Consider the following 18,031-nt stretch of genomic DNA (forward strand, 5'->3'; position numbering starts at 1 on the left):
TAGCTAGACCTTCAAAATTTATGTGTCTAAACTTTTGTTAGTGCTGTTTCTTTGCTATTCTTTTACCTTTCTTGGTCAGAGCGATGTAGTGGGAGCTGCAAGCTTCACGTGCTCAACTTTGGCAGGGAACTTTGGCAAAGTTATTTGTGGTACCCATGAGCTATTGTTGCGTGTGGGAAGTGGGTGATTGAACAGTAAGATTCATGTGCTTTCTACTTCACCAGAAGTCTTCGACAGAATGCCCATAATTTCTGCAAAGCTGAGTGTGCGTGTGACAGGTGCTGACAAGGCTAGAAAAGTAGGTGCCTCTTCGATTTCTGAGATCGGCCCTCGTGGTCTCTGAGCAGCCCAGCTTTTGAGAAAGCGAGCGCCTCTTCGATTGATTCGGAGAACGATGCCTCATCGATTTTTGAGAAAGCAATCATGCTGGGGGTCTGGCTCTCGAGATTCGGGGAGCAGTGTCTCTTCGATTTTTGAGAAAGTAATCATGTTGGGAGTCTAGCTCTCGAGATTCGGAGGGCGGTGCCTCTTCGATTTTGGAGCAAGCAATCTTGTTGGGAGTGTTTTCTCGAATGTGAGTAAAGGTTGGGCATGTTTGCTAGTCTACCTTGCCACGAAGCACAGAGGTTGACACACAGGGACTTTCCAATTATCCAGCAATGGTACTGTTCCTTTACCCTCTCTTCGATTTTTAAGAAAGTAGTCATGTTGGGAGTCTGGCTCTCGAGATTCGGAGGACGGTGCCTCTTCGATTTTGGAGCAAGCAATCTTATTGGGAGTGTTTTCTCGAATGTGAGTAAAGGTTGGGCATGTTTGCTAGTCTACCTTGCCACGAAGCACAGAGGTTGACACACAGGGACTTTCCAATTATCCAGCAGTGGTACTGTTCCTTTACCCTTGTGGGTAATAATATGGTAGCTAGACCTTCAAAATTTATGGGTCTAAACTTTGTTAGTGCTGTTTCTTTGCTATTCTTTTACCCTTCTTGGTCAGAGCGATGTAGTGGGAGCTGCAAGCTTCACGTGCTCAACTTTGGCAGAGAACTTTGGCAAAGTTATCTGTGGTACCCATGAGCTATTGTTGCGTGTGGGAAGTGGGTGATTGAACAGTAAGATTCATGTGTTTTCTACTTCCCCAGAAGTCTTTGACAGAATGCCCATAATTTCCGCAAAACTGAGTGTGCGTGTGACAGGTGCTGACAAGGTTGGAAAAGGCTGGAAAAGTAGGTGCCTCTTCGATTTCTGAGATCGGCCCTCGTGGTCTCTGGGGAGCCCAGCTTTTGAGAAAGCGAGCGCCTCTTCGATTTTTGAGATCGGCCTTCGTGGTCTTTGAGCAGCCCAACTTTTGAGAAAGCAAACGCCTCTTCGATTTCTGAGATCAACCCTCGTGATCTCTAAGCAGCCCAGCTTTTGAGAAAGCAAACGCCTCTTCGATTTCTGAGCAGGCGCCTCTTCGATTTCTGAAGCTTCGTCGAGTGCAGATTTTTATAGGGGCTGGCATTAAGTTCCAAAGCACACTTGAATCTCCACCAGTAGAAGCTTCATTCTTGCACTTCTAAGATCTTGATTTGTCCGACCTCTTCTCTCTTCAACACCTTTGAAAATGTCTGGCCCCTCCGACCGTCGTTTTGACTTGAACCTTGTTGAAGAGGCAGCCCCGCCTTCTCCAGACAACATATGGCGCCCATCCTTCGTCTCCCCTACTGGTCCTCTTACCGTTAGGGATTCCGTGATGAAGAATGATATGACCGCTGCGGTGGTGGCCAGGAACCTTCTCACTCCCAAAGATAACAGACTACTTTCCAAACGGTCTGATGAGTTAGCTGTTAAGGATTCGCTGGCTCTCAGTGTTCAGTGTGCAGGTTCTGTGTCTAATATGGCCCAACGCCTATTTGCTCGAACCCGCCAAGTTGAATCATTGGCGGCTGAAGTGATGAGTCTCAAACAGGAGATTAGAGGGCTCAAGCATGAGAATAAACAGTTGCACCGGCTCGCACATGACTATGCTACAAACATGAAGAGGAAGCTTGACCAGATGAAGGAAACTGATGGTCAGGTTTTACTTGATCATCAGAGATTTGTGGGTTTGTTCTAAAGGCATTTATTGCCTTCGTCTTCTGGGGCTGTACCGCGTAATGAAGCTCCAAATGATCAACCTCTGATGCCTCCTCCTTCTAGGGTTCTGTCCAGTACTGAGGCTCCAAATGATCCCCCTCCGGTGCCTTCTCTTTCTGGGGCTCTACCGACTGCTGAGACTTCTCCTAAGCAACCTTTGTGAAGGCTCCCTCTTGTGTGCTTATTTTGACTCATGTATATGTACATATTTGTAGCTTATCGGGGATATCAATAAATAAGCTTTCCTTCATTTCAACGTATTGTGTTAAATACACCAAAGGCTTCTTCGCTAAGTTCTTTGAATTTTCTTTTGTTAAAGCTTGTATGTTGAAGCTTTCTGAGTGGAGCATGTAGGTTGGGGTAGTGTTCCCTTAATTTCCCGAGTGAGGAAAACTTCTCAGTTGGAGACTTGGAAAATCCAAGTCACTGAGTGGGATCGGCTATATGAATCTTAGAACGCCATTGTGCTCGATCCTGTGTCATGTCCTTCGTTAGATCTAAGTACTCTAAGTCTTTTCTTAGAGTCTCTTCCAAAGTTTTCCTAGGTCTTCCTCTACCCCTTCGGCCCTGAACCTCTGTCCCATAGTCGCATCTTCTAATCGGAACGTCAGTAGGCCTTCTTTGCACATGTCCAAACCACCGTAACCGATTTTCTCTCATCTTTCCTTCAATTTCGGCTACTCCTACTTTACCCCGGATATCCTCATTCCTAATCTTATCCTTTCTCGTGTGCCCACACATCCAACGAAGCATCCTCATCTCCGCTACACCCATTTTGTGTACGTGTTGATGTTTCACCGCCCAACATTCTGTGCCATACAGCATCGCCGGCCTTATTGCCGTCCTATAAAATTTTCCCTTGAGCTTCAGTGGCATACGGCGGTCACACAACACGCCGGATGCACTCTTCCACTTCATCCATCCAGCTTGTATTCTATGGTTGAGATCTCCATCTAATTCTCCGTTCTTTTGCAAGATAGATCCTAGGTAACGAAAACGGTCGCTCTTTGGTATTTCTTGATCTCCGATCCTCACCCCTAACTCGTTTTGACCTCCATTTGCACTGAACTTGCACTCCATATATTCTGTCTTTGATCGGCTTAGGCGAAGACCTTTAGATTCCAACACTTCTCTCCAAAGGTTAAGCTTTGCATTTACCCCTTCCTGAGTTTCATCTATCAACACTATATCGTCTGCGAAAAGCATACACCAAGGAATATCATCTTGAATATGTCGTGTTAACTCATCCATTACCAACGCAAAAAGGTAAGGACTTAAGGATGAGCCTTGATGTAATCCTACAGTTATGGGAAAGCTTTCGGTTTGTCCTTCATGAGTTCTTACGGCAGTCTTTGCTCCTTCATACATATCCTTTATAGCTTGGATATATGCTACTCGTACTCCTTTCTTCTCTAAAATCCTCCAAAGAATGTCTCTTGGGACCCTATCATACGCTTTTTCCAAATCTATAAAGACCATGTGTAAATCCTTTTTCCCATCTCTATATCTTTCCATCAATCTTCGTAAGAGATAGATTGCCTCCATGGTTGAGCGCCCTGGCATGAACCCGAATTGGTTGTCCGAAACCCGTGTCTCTTGCCTCAATCTATGCTCAATGACTCTCTCCCAGAGCTTCATTGTATGACTCATTAGCTTAATACCCCTATAGTTCATGCAATTTTGTACGTCGCCCTTATTCTTGTAGATAGGCACCAAAGTGCTCATTCGCCACTCATTTGGCATCTTCTTCGTTTTCAAAATCCTATTGAAAAGGTCAGTGAGCCATGTTATACCTGTCTCTCCCAAAAGTTTCCACACTTCGATTGGTATATCGTCTGGGCCTATTGCTTTTTTATGCTTCATCTTCTTCAAAGCTACAACCACTTCTTCCTTCCGGATTCGACGATAAAAAGAGTAGTTTCTACACTCTTCTGAGTTACTCAACTCCCCTAAAGAAGCACTCATTTCATGTCCTTCATTGAAAAGATTATGAAAATAACCTCTCCATCTGTCTTTAACCGCGTTCTCTGTAGCAAGAACCTTTCCATCCTCATCCTAAACTTTGTATCATATATTTATTTTTTTAGTTTGTACCCACTTTTAATTTGCAACATTTTTTTTTAAATTTGTAGTATTTTCTTTTTAGTTTTATTTTGTACCCATGTATTAATTTCTTTTAGCACCTATATTTTTTAAAAATTCATTTGTACTCATAATTTTTTAATTTTTTATCTGTACCCTAATTTATTTATAATGTACCCATTCTTCTTTATTAATGTACCACTTTGTTATATGTGAAATGTACCTATTTTTTTGTAAAATGTACCAATTTTTTTTAACACTATGGATACATTCTTTTGCCGTTTATTATTTATTATTTTTACATAGTTTTTATCCATTTATTAAATCAAAATGTTTGAATTTTTTTATTGTAACCGTTTCTAATAGTATTATAATGAGGGATTTTAAATTTATAAGATTATAAATCTCATAAAATATCAAACAATTAATGTCAAAACTATAAAAATATAAATATTAATAGTAATATAATGAGGTGTACAAAGTCAAGGGACTTTGATCAAACTTTGAATACTATTAAGGTTTTAATCAAAGAATATCAAGGATTAGGGACCACATCCAAAGTATCCCTTAACAAATATTTACTGTTTGAACATCGTAATTGGAACCTCTCATTCTTTTTATCAGCATCTAAAGATCATATAAAAATTATTTAATTTAGAGATCTTTTAGCCATTCATAGGCACAAAATAAATGGACGTACGGTTCATCATAAACATGCTATTTGTTACCAAAATCGTTGATTAGTTTGACACGTATGGATGACTAAACAATCTTCAAATTGAATAATTTTTTGCAAATATGATCTTTAGATGAAGATAAAAAGAATGAGCAACTCCGATTATGATGTTTGAACGGTAAAAATTTATTAATCGGAACGGAGGAACAAGTAGGTTCCGCCACTGAGGATATGCAAACATTCTAAAAAGGAAGACACCTGCAACTCATTCAATGTGTCAAGCGACATGCATCATGTTTTCTTGCTTTTCTTTCTGATATATAAATTGTCTTTGTAAGATTGAAAATCAAGTATTTTTCTCATTAAGTGGAGATTGAATGCCACTAAAATAAACTATTATAACATCCTGGTTAACCAAAATTATCATTAACATCATGATCATTAGCACGCATGACTCACTATTAGCGACTCTTATTCGTTTTTATCCATAGATAAATAACTAGAGACTGAATCTTTCTCAGTTTCTTCTATTGTTCTAGAAGTTACCTTAGTTATATGTAGTTGTTGTATACCAAAACGCTTTCGATTTGTGGTTATAGTCGTGATTACAACTTCGATTATTTTGGTTGTATGGGCTTAAATATAGATCATGCTAGATATTAGTGATGTGAAATTTGTCCGCCTTTTGTTTGGTCTTTTCAAGTTGTTGCTTTTATAATTTTATTGAGATTTATACACTTTTATTTTTGTGTTATTAAAGATTTTATTTTTATTTTCATAAACAAAAAAAATACTTATATAATAATGAAATATTCAGTCCTATACGAGCAAAATTGCAGACCTTAAAGCCTTCTTTGGCTATCAAGGTTGGGTCTGATTTGTGTTAAGGTGGAAGGCACATATCTTCATTAACATCAATAACAGCAAAGCACAACTTCCGTAGAGAATTTATGTCCATCATTCAAGATCTCATCTACTTTTGAAGCAAGTTCTCACAAATATTGCTCACACATATCTTTTGAGAAGCCAACATAATAACTAATGCACTAAACTTCGGTACCATCATAATTGTACACATTTTTCTAGTCTGTTTACAAGGTACACGTACTATCACTAAATGTCTCTAAAAATTTGTAGAGGAACCTCGTTGTAATTGAAGCTTGTTAAAAAAAAAAGTAATATCTTGTGATGCCTCACTAAAAGATTTAGAACGAAATATGTAACGATTCCAGGTGAATGGTAAACAGCTACATATTCTTTGAATAAGAGCAAGACTTACATTTCAAACGCTAGACTCTCGGATAAAAGATATTATATCAAAATAAAAAGGAGCAATAAAGAAACGGAAAAGAATGGTAGAATAAGATCTGCAAAATCTGATCTTAATATGATACTTGTGCATTCTGGGTTTAATCCGTGAATTGGATGGATCACAGATGAAGAAAAGGGTCTAAAGGATCATATGCAGGGCATCGATTAATCTATTTATGAGACCAAATTTGACTTAAGATTCTTAAATGTGATTACAAGTTGAGATAATTGTGATTATATATCATAATCTGTTGATGGTGGGGCATCATATTTATGGATGATCCCCCCACGCGTGATGCATTTCTAGAATCCTATATAAGAATTACCAGACACAATTTGATGATCACTTTAATTTATTTGTTCACAAGTCCTTTTGAGTATCTTTTAATTTTTAAAGAAAACAGATGGACTTTAAAAAATTAAAAAAAATATCACAAGACGATTCTACAGTGCAAATATATATGTAGTTATATAATGTATGACCGTGCTGAGTCCTGACCTCGTTTCTACAAAATTTAATTCTTATGAAACAAATTCTGACCAGTTGGTGTGAGTGGTAATTTATCAGCAGCATGCATGCTATCCATATCGTATTTTGGAGTGATTTTTTTTGTGTGTAATGACTCACAAATGTATGGCATGGAAAACTCTATTTCTTTTTTCTTTTTCTTTTATGGTTTTGTTATAAATCAATAGAAAACTCCTTTTATCATACACATGTTGGAATGTTGGATAGTGCTACTATGCCACACTTACAGTGATCTAGTTCTAGGTCAGAATTTTAAACAGAAGAAAACTCATTTGATTACTATTTATAGATACTGTAACGTCTTGTCTAGTCGTTGGACGTCGTTAGGATTGGATTGAAACAAATACCTCATTATATTCAAGGTATAGGCTTTAAAGAAAACTTATCATTTGAAACCCTAATTTCTCTTTTACCTTCAAATTGAAATATCACTTTTTCATTTTTTCTTCCAAACTTGCATCTAACAAGTTATTCGTTCCAATCTAATTTAGAGTCATTAAACGAGGTCTAAGGGTTTTCATTCTTATATATCCTCATCCGTTCAAAAAAAAAAAAAAAAGCTTATAAATGGTCTAGGGTTAAACCCGTTCAAGTAGTCTATTCTGGTAGAACATATTTTACAACATACTGAACGTCGTTAACTTCTGAAAATTTTCAAAACAATGTTAGTTTTGCAATTTAATTTTGAAAAAAAAATGCTATTATGTATAATTTTCCCTAAAAATTTACATGCAATACATGCACGGCTCTTCTCTTATGAAGCAACATACACACGTCCCTGTTGGAACCCTAACGTGACGAAGAGAATAACACATCTGGGTTGCCTGCCTGATTGGCCAGTGATTTCAAATGGGGGACCAGTCGTGTCATTTGGCTTTCAGCAGTGGGATTCCATATGTCAGAAGAAATCTAACAAAAGCAAGAGCAATAATAGCAGATATGGTTTAGGAAAAATTTAAAAAAAACAAAAACAAAAACAAAAAACAAAAGAACTTTGTATGAAGGTGGGAATTTGGGAAATGAAAATGATAGAAATTTACTTGGCTTGGTATGAAAATTTCGGAGTGATAAATTACTAGTGAAATCAGATAGTTATAGTTTATTTGGTATTGCAAGCTGTAGACAATAATCACTCTTTGAGTCCCCTTGTTTTGGCTTGCCAAAAATTGCTTTCAAGATGTTGGCAATGCGAACTTCAACATGTCTACAGAGAAAAGAATTTTGTGACAGACAATTTAGCGACCTATAGTCTTGATTTAGGTTTAAAAAAAATTATTTTGACAATCCTCCTTCTTGTTCAGTTAATTTTATTCATGAAGTCAACTTGTAATGTCCCGGTTTAAATTTATTATTGAGTAGATTTGTTTGGACTCAAGCTTTTAGCCCTGTTTTCAACCAAAAAAGAAAAAGAAAAAGAGAGGAGTGTTGTAGGCATAATTTACTGAACAATTATGGAGGCCATAGAGAGAAGGAGAGAGTGTGGCATAAAGAAGAAGAAGAGAGATGTGTAATTGTGGGTGTGTGTTATTCCACCCTATTGTGCCTTTATTTATAGTAGTATGATAGGTAAAAACCTTTCCCTTTAGGATTATAACATTTATTAGGTAATCTACTCCTAATAGGAATATAAGATACATTCTCATATCTACTAAGATTTACACAATCACATTTCTATTCCAATAGGACTGCAACACTCCCCCTTAAGTGTGTAAATACTCAAGTAAATGGCGCATCAGGTCTTCAGTGATGAAGCAAGTATAGTTGATGAAGTCATCGGCATAATGAGCGAATGCGAGTGTCAAATCAGCAAAAGAATGCATAAAAAGTAAAATTCACAAAACCTCGCTATGGTAAAACCCAAGGTGGGAGAAAAACCCATAGTCTAAGGAGAAACGTGAGAAGTTGCATTAAGTCAAAACTATACGTCTTTTGGACGCAAGTAGAAGAGCTCACAAGGGTATGATCAGCCCAGGATGAGTGCCTCGTTAAAACCTAGTGGGAAAAATGCTCCTAATCGTAGGGAAAAATAGTACATTAAGATCAAATGAGTATACTTTTGGATACTCCCCCTGAGTTTGACATAACTTCCAAATGAGAACTACAAGCATTTCATATGAATAGTTAGGCATACCAATTCCTCGGACAAGCATCGGGAAGATTAACTTCGGCAGCGACGTCGTGTAGAGGTCAGCAAGGTTGTCTGGGATTGGCTTGCATGACTTCAATCTCCTGATGTTTTGCTGATGTAGATGTAGACGTAATATGTCTTGGTGTTGACTTCGTTGATGTATCATGGCTTGGTCGGGTTGATACATGCGGCATAATTTTCATGGATCGTTGTCGAGACTCAACGATAGATGAAAACACAGCAAGTACTTCGAATATGCTCAACAAAAACTTCTAACCATGTCTCACTTGTGGCGTAGTGAAGTAGGGTGAGTCTTGGAACAATTCGAAGATTTCACAACTAAGGTCATATCATGGACCTCTAAGATATTGCGATATCCCAAACGGTAAAGACATAACCATTTTGGGATTTTGCTTTGTGCGGGTTTGATAAGTAACTTGCGTCAGCATAACAAACAAGGCAATCATCATTTCGAGGATCAGGGGGTTGCATCCACTGAGATGCGTTGGGATTTGCCCATGTAGTACCCTCAGAGTACGTCTTTAATACCAATTCAGTGGATGCATGTAGGCGCGATGCTGCATCTTTACTAAAATCAACAGTGAATGAGATGCCATGTCTAAATACAATGAGCTTAGTACAACGAAGTGCAAAGTTGAACTTAGATATGGAATTTCGATTTCCATAACCTTTTCAATAGTCTCATTTGCACATAACGTATGGATGATCAAATGTATACTCAAAAGTGACACCTTGAGGGTGTAGTTCGACTAGTAGGCCAAAATACCATCAGAACAATGCTTCAACTTCAGGTCAAGGCATAAACGAGTTTTCCCAAGATCCTTTATCTCAAATTCTGTCTTCGGATGCGAGGCAGTTTTCTCAAGCTCTTCCGGAGTCTTAGTGAGATTCATGTCAACGACATAAACTGTAACTCTAGCAATTTGGAATAAGACTTCATAGTTTAACACGCAATGGCATAATTCATATCCCTGACTGATCAAATAATCACTTAGACGGGTATACCATATCCATCAGATTTTTCAATCCATAAGCGAACGCCTCAAACAAGTTAAGAGGGTGTTCCGTGGTTTTAGGAACTATTTGAACCAGTTCATGTAATTCTTCAGGAACTTACAAGTAAATCTACGTATCTATATCCCAATGGAGAAAACACTAACCATATTTCATAATGTTGCTATCAATCACAAGACGTTTTGAGAAAAACATTGCGCCGTAAAGCGTGAATCATATCACAATACTTGTAACACAACAGGGTTATCTTGGGCAGTGTAGGGACAACAGGTCCAATACATACTTTGGTAAGGAATTTGACCTGGATTGTAATTTCAGTTGTCTAATCAGTTCTACGTTGCCACTTAATCAACGGAACACGGTTCGATATCGTGGCTTTTCATTTATGTCGGTAGCTACCATATAAGTGAAAACATCATTGATGATAATCTCATTTCAATTCCATTTAGCTCATCCAAACTAGTATACTGGACCAAGAACTTTAAGTCTCGGGAGAAATCAGGATTAATCTTATGAGATGGAAATGATTTGAGACAGCGATCAAGTGTAGATTCATTTTGTGTCGTGCCTTCCTCTTCTAGGGAAGTGAATACTATGAACCGAATGATCTGTCATGCTCCAGGCCAAGACAGATTGATTGGTTATCCGCCGGTGTACCGGACCGTCCAACAAGGGCGTCCAAACCGTCCAACAGGGGCGGCATACCCTCCAGGGATGTTGACTCGACGTCCGTTAAGTACGTCTATCCTGCATGCATGTTTGCAGCTGGTATATGATCTCGTCAATTTAGCTAGATTAGAGGAATGCGTCTGGAGCAACATTCTGAAAACTAGAATTCATTACACTTGCTTATCACATTTGTACAGTATAGGGATCGAGATGAGACATAATGGGCAACGTCCACACAACTTCGTGTCGTTCTATAGGAACATTGACGTTTTTATCTCCCCCTAACGACGGGAAGACTGTCTCATTAAAGTGACAACCTGCAAATGAGTGGTAAAGAGATCGCATGTAAGGGCTCGAAGAGAGCTAGTGTGAAGGAGAATCATGATCGACAAAAGATACACATCCTTCTTTGAGGACCCATGGTGGTACGTTGCGGCAACGCAACTTGGCACATGGAATGCACACCCAAATGCGTAAATACGAAAATCGTCAGGTTCGTACCTAGTAACCAACTGTAACATCATATAAGTTGGGTGGCAATGGGCCTCAAGGCGGACCAACATAACTGCATACAAAGATTGCATAGCCCTAGGCAGAAACCGAAAACTTGGTGCGTTTACCAAAATTCGGGCGATCATGTAAATTGCACTTTATGATCACTAAGCGAGGCTCTTTGGGGTGAACATGGGAATTCAATGTTCAATTATAAACCCAAAATACATGCAATACTTTATCGAAAACCGTCGATATAAACTCTCCTGCATCATCCAGTCTCTCGGACCTTAAGGGATAAGTAGGGTGGTGAACCCTTAATCGGCCATGAGGTTTAACAACAATGTGTATGGACAAACATGTGACCAGTTTGTCGATTCATCAACCAAAACCATAAGTATTTATATGGTCCGCATTTTGGTTGGATAAGTCCACATATATCCCTTGAATCCACTGCGAAAAGAGAGTCATTTTTGTATCTTTGGTAGGCATGATTTAGAAATCAAATTTCCCAAAATGAGCGGGTTTTGGCAAAGTGTGCTTGTAGGCACAAGATCCTTACTTTGGATAAGGAGATGCATCATAGCATCATTGTTTGACCTAAGTGTCCCAAAAGGTCATGCCAAAACAAGTAAACTGCTCGAATCACCTGGCTCCAGGTCGGCCACATATGGCGTGGTCCCAGTTGGGAGACAACCCATTGGCCTCCAATCAAAGCTTCGGGCTCATTTTTGGAGGTGGTGTAAAGATATTTCACTCTATTTTCTTCAGTGGTTCATTTATGATCATTGTCATCTCAAATATCCTTAAAAACTCAACGTCGGGGAGAATTTTAGGTCCCTTATATGGTGATTTAGTACCATTCATACAACAAGGAGCGTGCCAGTGCTCTTAATCAGGTTGGATAACCTTAAGTCATTGTTAGAGATGTGATTTATGTGTAAAGTTAGTGTGCATAGTACCCATTCATCCAGAAAACTAACTTTCCCAAATTCCTACCTAATCACGTGTTTAATTGAATCGGTCACATGTATTAAGAAACATGATTCAATTAACTCATATTCAAGGACAATATCAATAAGATTATCCATAAGTAAAACATACACCAAACTTGAATCCAAGAACATGGAAAAATGTTCACAAAGTAAATTGTTTACTAAGGAGATTCGGCCAACAAAGCCATCCATGTCAAAATTCTGCTCTTCCAACAGTGTTTGGTGGAGCAAAATTAGTCTCACGTATTGACTACTAGAATGGTACTCCTTAATAACATCGGTATGGGCATGAACAGGTGCATAACCAATGGTATATTCCATCGAGACGGAAATAAATTATGCAGGGTTAAGGTTCGGGAATATTTTCCCTTATTCTTTAAGTTTTAGGTCTTAGGTGCCAAGGATTATGCTTCGGGCATGATGCCACACCTTGGCAGGTCCTGATTCTACCATATGTTTGTGGTAGTAATCAGATCCGATAATTTGGTAAACTTCTGCTATCTACACTGCTACTTCAGGGGCGAGTTAGAAACAAGGAAGGATGAGAAAAGTATTCTCCAGTCAAAATTCGATCGGATTTATAAACTTCAGAATTGTACTCATTTATGGACGTAATCATGGTGTGCTTCAGGCAATGTCTTTCATGATTAGACAGTCCGTATGAGCGAGCCAAATAGCCATGGAATCCTCGTTCAGGAGGTACTTCCGTTGGTAATGCTTCGGGCATAAGTCTTCGAGTGAAGATCATGGTGGAGGCTTATTCAGCTCTTCCATGCCATTGTTGGCTTCAATGATGTCTCAGCTTCTTGATAGTCAAGTGGAGATTCATGTCTTATACCCCACATAAAGTGGTTTCTCTTAGAAATGTCCAAATCAGGAAAATCGAACTTGTGACGGTACGACAATCCACTGAATGGAGGGAACAGGATTGTGATTGGTGCTATGGGAATGAATCATCCATAAGCATCAAAGTTAGAACATTCAAGTTCTAAGACATGGTTTTCATGAAAAACGTCGAGTTTTCATGGGTGTATTGTTTTATGAAATCTTCGGGTTTCAAAGACACTAAATTTGAAACTACAATTGCAATTTAGTTTATGAACGTTTAGTGCATAAAATAGAGGTTCCTGCAAGAACACAAAATGCAATATACAACTAAGTGTAGTGGATTTGGGGTTCTTCGGGAACTCAAGTGTGAGTGTTTCGGGACTACGAAAGTAAGTCAACGGTTCAAAGTATAAAAATAAATTATTGAATCGTTAATGTCCAAAAGTGATCTTCAGGTAAATAATTTTGGATTCATTATTAAATTAATGGACTGCAGGTCACTTTTAAATAATTCAATAAATCAAGACCATTCGAGGTCGATTATAGAAGCAAAATAATAATAATAATATTGGGTCGAAAAAGGGACGCAACCCATCATACTTAGGTTGGATGCAGTACATGGGACAAGGCTGCATGCTTGTTGGGCCTCGGGGAAATGGCTGTAAATGCAGTACATGGGACAAGGCTGCATGCTTGTTGGGCCTCGGGGAAATGGCTGTAAAGCAGCCCAGTTCGCTGCAGTGCAAGATGTATGCATGCTGCATATTGAGCCGATGGGATGGGAAAATCCCTATGCTGGTATGTTGCTTGAAGTGTTGCGGGCCCAGCAACTTTCACAAACCCAGTTTGTGGCGCTAGCACAAGCTACTGGCTTGGTGCGACTCGGCATGGATGAAGCCCAACATTGCTGGCTTCGAGTATTAGGCCAGGAAGCTTAGCAAGGCTAGCTTCTGGTGAGATGGGCTGAGGCATGGATTGAGGCTGCATGCCCAATCTGTGGAATCCAAGCATGCGGGTCCAACAACAGTCAATGACCTATACAGGTCGTGCCCTTAGCCAAAAAAATTCCCATAATTTTTTTTTCTCATTTTCAAAATTTCTAGGGTTTGAAAAACCCTAATTGCTTCTAATTTCTTTCAATTCTTTGACTCACAAATTCCACATAGCGATTTAATTGCGTAATGCATGAAACAAATATATGAAACATATACAATATATAAACATAGGGGGGTTCATGCATTATGGGGAATGTTTTCATGCTTCAAGGTCGTTTCAAATATCTTACTTTATTTTAAGCGTACCTGATTGGCAGAAAACAACAAAAGCCTTTGAATTTGTAGAAGATCCTTCTCAGAAAACTGGAATTGCATCTCTAATGCGTTGTATCACATTCAACACAGAAAAATTAAATTGAACCAATAACATGTAGATCAATTCAAAACAATAAATTAAACACAAAAAGAATTATTAAAACGTAATACTCCCATGATTGAAGAATAAACTCTCTTTAGCACAGTGTCAAGAGCGTGCTGATAACGTGTTGTAGGCATAATTTACTGAACAATTATGGAGGCCATAGAGAAAGAGAGAGAGAGTGCGGCATAGAGAAGAAGAGAGATGTGTAATTGTGGGTGTGTGTTATTCCACCCCATTGTGCCTTTATTTATAGTAGTTGGATAGGTAAAAACATTCCCCTTTAGGATTACAACATTTAATAGGTAATCTACTCCTAATATGAATATAAGATACATTCTCATATCTACTAGGATTTATATAATCACATTCCTATTCCAATAGGACTGCAACAAGGAGTTCCGTGTGAAAAATGATTAATTTGGTAAGGTTTTTGGTGTTGTATAAAAACTCTTGTGATCAAAATTTGGCCCACAGAAAGATAATCAGGGATTTTTCCCCATCAAAACAGAGTCGGGGTTTTTAAAGATGAGAGCCTTTATTATGGGATGAGAAAATGTTGTATTTGATCAAGAGCTCTCAATCATACTCAAAGACTTATCCAAATTGACTCAACATGAGTACTCTTCTTTCCCTTTCCTTCTAGGGTGAGCTCCTAAAATTAATTAGAGATGGCTATAAAATCAAAACTATTAGGAAAAGAATAGTAGTTTTTCATGTACTCAAGCTCAGCTTCATTTGTCTTAGTAGATTCTGATTCGACAATAAAGTATATTAATTTTTCTTAAACAACTGAATACCAAATTTATAAACTTTCATATTTTCACTGTTTCTACTTTATGATATAATCGGCTATCATGAAATACGTTTTTTACTTTAGATTTTGGCAAAAGTAAATGGTTTCTTCTTCTTCTTCTTCTTCTTCTTCTTCTTTTTTTTTTTTTTTTTTGGTCAAAAAAAGAGTAAATGATATCAAGCTTGAAATTAAGGGAAAATAATAGAGAAAACATGAAGAGTTTATGGCCCTATTCATTAATCTAAACTTGTTGTCCTCTTAAGCATTTGATCAATTATAATTTTACTGTCAAACATGTATAGAGTTAAAAAGTTAATACATGTAATTTTTCATCCATTAGAAAAATTGAGCTATGAAGCTATGAAGCTATGAAGCTATCCATCCCATGAAGTCAAGATTGAGACTAGTCGATCAGGTAAGAAATAATAGAACGGGGAAGAAGATAAAATTCACGGACTGAAGGGTCATAATCATCAAGGATTTAATTACATACAAGTTTAGTAGATGAAATATTATGTTATATATGCTGAATTGAAGAGATTTTAATTTGAGATTATAAATAAACTTCTAAGGAAAACTATGAAATTATCAAATTTCTAATGCATCTGGGCTCGCAGACATGATACAAGTAAAAAAATATATGTGTGTATATGGCATTGGTGGTGCATGATACTTATCGGAAGCATTGGACAGAGATCTAGATTGTCTAGTGCCCAAGGACTAAGTAATTTGAACCACTCAAATTGAATTTGACGATTTTCCTCATTTCATTATGTTGGCCCATCTCACACAAACCGAGAACCACAATTCTCTTTCACACAAACTAAGGACTCGGATTTGTTGATCATTAGATTTTGAACACTAAGTTTCATAGAGGATTCAAATTCGCAAGCATTGTTCAATGTTCATATAGGCATCTTATTATATACGTATAGTACACACATCTTTGTTTTATTTATGGAACCGGATCCTCTCCAGACCTAAATAAATTGAGTCTGCTAAGCAAAGGATTTGGGCCGTTGAAATTTGATCCAACGGCTACAATTATTATAACTTTAGAGGGTCTCTATTTGTAGCCGTTAGATCAAATTTCAACAGCATGGATAATTTGCTCAGCAGACTCAATATTATTGGATCTGGTGGGGATCCGGTTCCTTTATTTATTACCTCCCACCCACCTTTCATGCCGTGTGTTCTCATTCTTATGCAGGTCTATTTTCTTGTGATGTTGACTTAAAAGCCATGAAAGCGATTCTATGACTACTTGCATAAACCCTAAGGAAAACAAGAAAGAAAAAAAAAGGGGGGGGAGAAAAGAATTCGGACAGAAAATACTAATTCAGAAAAAACATTTCGACAATTATAAGTTTTACACAAAACATTTTAAGAGCTTATATAAAAGAAAAAAAATTCTTTATTTATTCACATTTCACATTCTAATTGATTCTTTGTTCTAAATACTCTTACAAAGTTTTTTTTTTTTTTCTTCTCTTTCTTTAAATTATTAAGTTTGAAGTGTTTTTATTTAGAGGGTTATCACATTAGCAATTAGCCTATGGCGGATTAAACAAAAATTCTTTCGGCATCCTAGTTGGTGTCCGCACACCACATTGCCTAGTTCGCCTTGACTTCCTTTCGTGTCCCAATCTCTTTGAGACATTTTATTAAATATCTTTGTGACCTATTAGTTATGCTAAAAAATAATATCAAAAGATCGGAGCGCATCGGTAATTGTATACAATTTATGGTGAAACAGTTCGAAACTAGGCCATGTCCAACCCTATTAAACTCTCACCATCTCAACGATTGTTACCATGGCCCCACAACTAGTTACTAGCCCCATAGATCAATAAGGAGTATGATTATCTCTTCTCCTAATCTCTCTCCCCTTCCATTCTTTCCTATTTAAATGGTTGCGATTGCGTCACGTCTACATCTTGTTTTGAATTTTTTATATACAGAATAAGACAAAAAGAAGAGTGTAAGAGGAGAGGATGAAATGAGATGGTAATAGGAGGGGAGAGAATTCTACTCTGATCAATAATTAGGCATTTTTCGATGAAAGGCCTTTAATTAGTTTTTTAATTACAAAGATTTATTAGGAAAATGATGGGTTTCTTTCTCTTATCCTCCTTTATCCAATTGTGTTTTCATTAGTTGTTTATTCCTAAGTTAGATAGACTTGTAGAATCAAAACTTATCTAAGATTTTTCATGGATGTATAGGCCTTACTTTCATTTGTCCATTTCTTGACTCTAAAAAGCAATCTAATCTTCATCGAGATGCTGACCCCACACATTCTTAACCGTACAGATGGGGGACTTTAAGGTAGTTTACACACTTACCAAGAATTTTGGATCATTTTCAGACTTTATTGTTCGAAGTTCAAGAACCAGAAAATTCGACATTTTGGTTTGTGGAAAAAATGAGATCAGAGTCATTAGATCGTGTGAAGTAGGCTAGCAAAATAAGTTAATAGGGATTGTCTGGTTCAATTTAAGTGGTTCAGATTATTTGATCCTTAAACTTCAAACAGTGAAATTTGGAGAAGATGTATGTCTATGATCTTTGATGGGGTTTCCGGTAAATGTAACAAAAAATCAGCACTCATGATATCCATAAAAAATTATCCAATGCCTCACGGAAACAAGAGCAATTGAGCATTGTCTTCCCCTAACATGCTCCGCAAATCCAGAAGAAATGAAAAAATTAATTGTTAGAAAGGGGCATTCCGAGAATTGAACTCGGGACCTCTCGCACCCTAAGCGAGAATCATACCACTAGACCAAATGCCCTTGATGGCTTCCTGCCTGACTTTAAACCAATATAAAATACAGCAGATTCACATGGGAGAATTAGTTAAACAATTACAATTGTTGGTTTGGAATTAATTTGGCTAGTTTTTTTCACTCATTTATTTTTATCTTCTTGCAATCTTCTTATAAGTTCATAATATATATTAA

The 18,031-nt window shown here is 37.6% G+C and overlaps 1 non-coding gene across 1 annotated transcript; it reads right to left on the reverse strand.

The window, feature by feature from the left end:
- Nucleotides 1-17,791: 17,791 nt before the first annotated feature.
- TRNAP-AGG (transfer RNA proline (anticodon AGG)) lies at nt 17,792-17,863 on the reverse strand. Its single transcript has one exon. It is a non-coding gene; the product is annotated as a tRNA-Pro (tRNA).
- Nucleotides 17,864-18,031: the final 168 nt, after the last annotated feature.

This window comes from Malus domestica, chromosome 11 (genome assembly GCF_042453785.1).
Source record: "Malus domestica chromosome 11, GDT2T_hap1".
Taxonomy (NCBI): domain Eukaryota; kingdom Viridiplantae; phylum Streptophyta; class Magnoliopsida; order Rosales; family Rosaceae; genus Malus; species Malus domestica.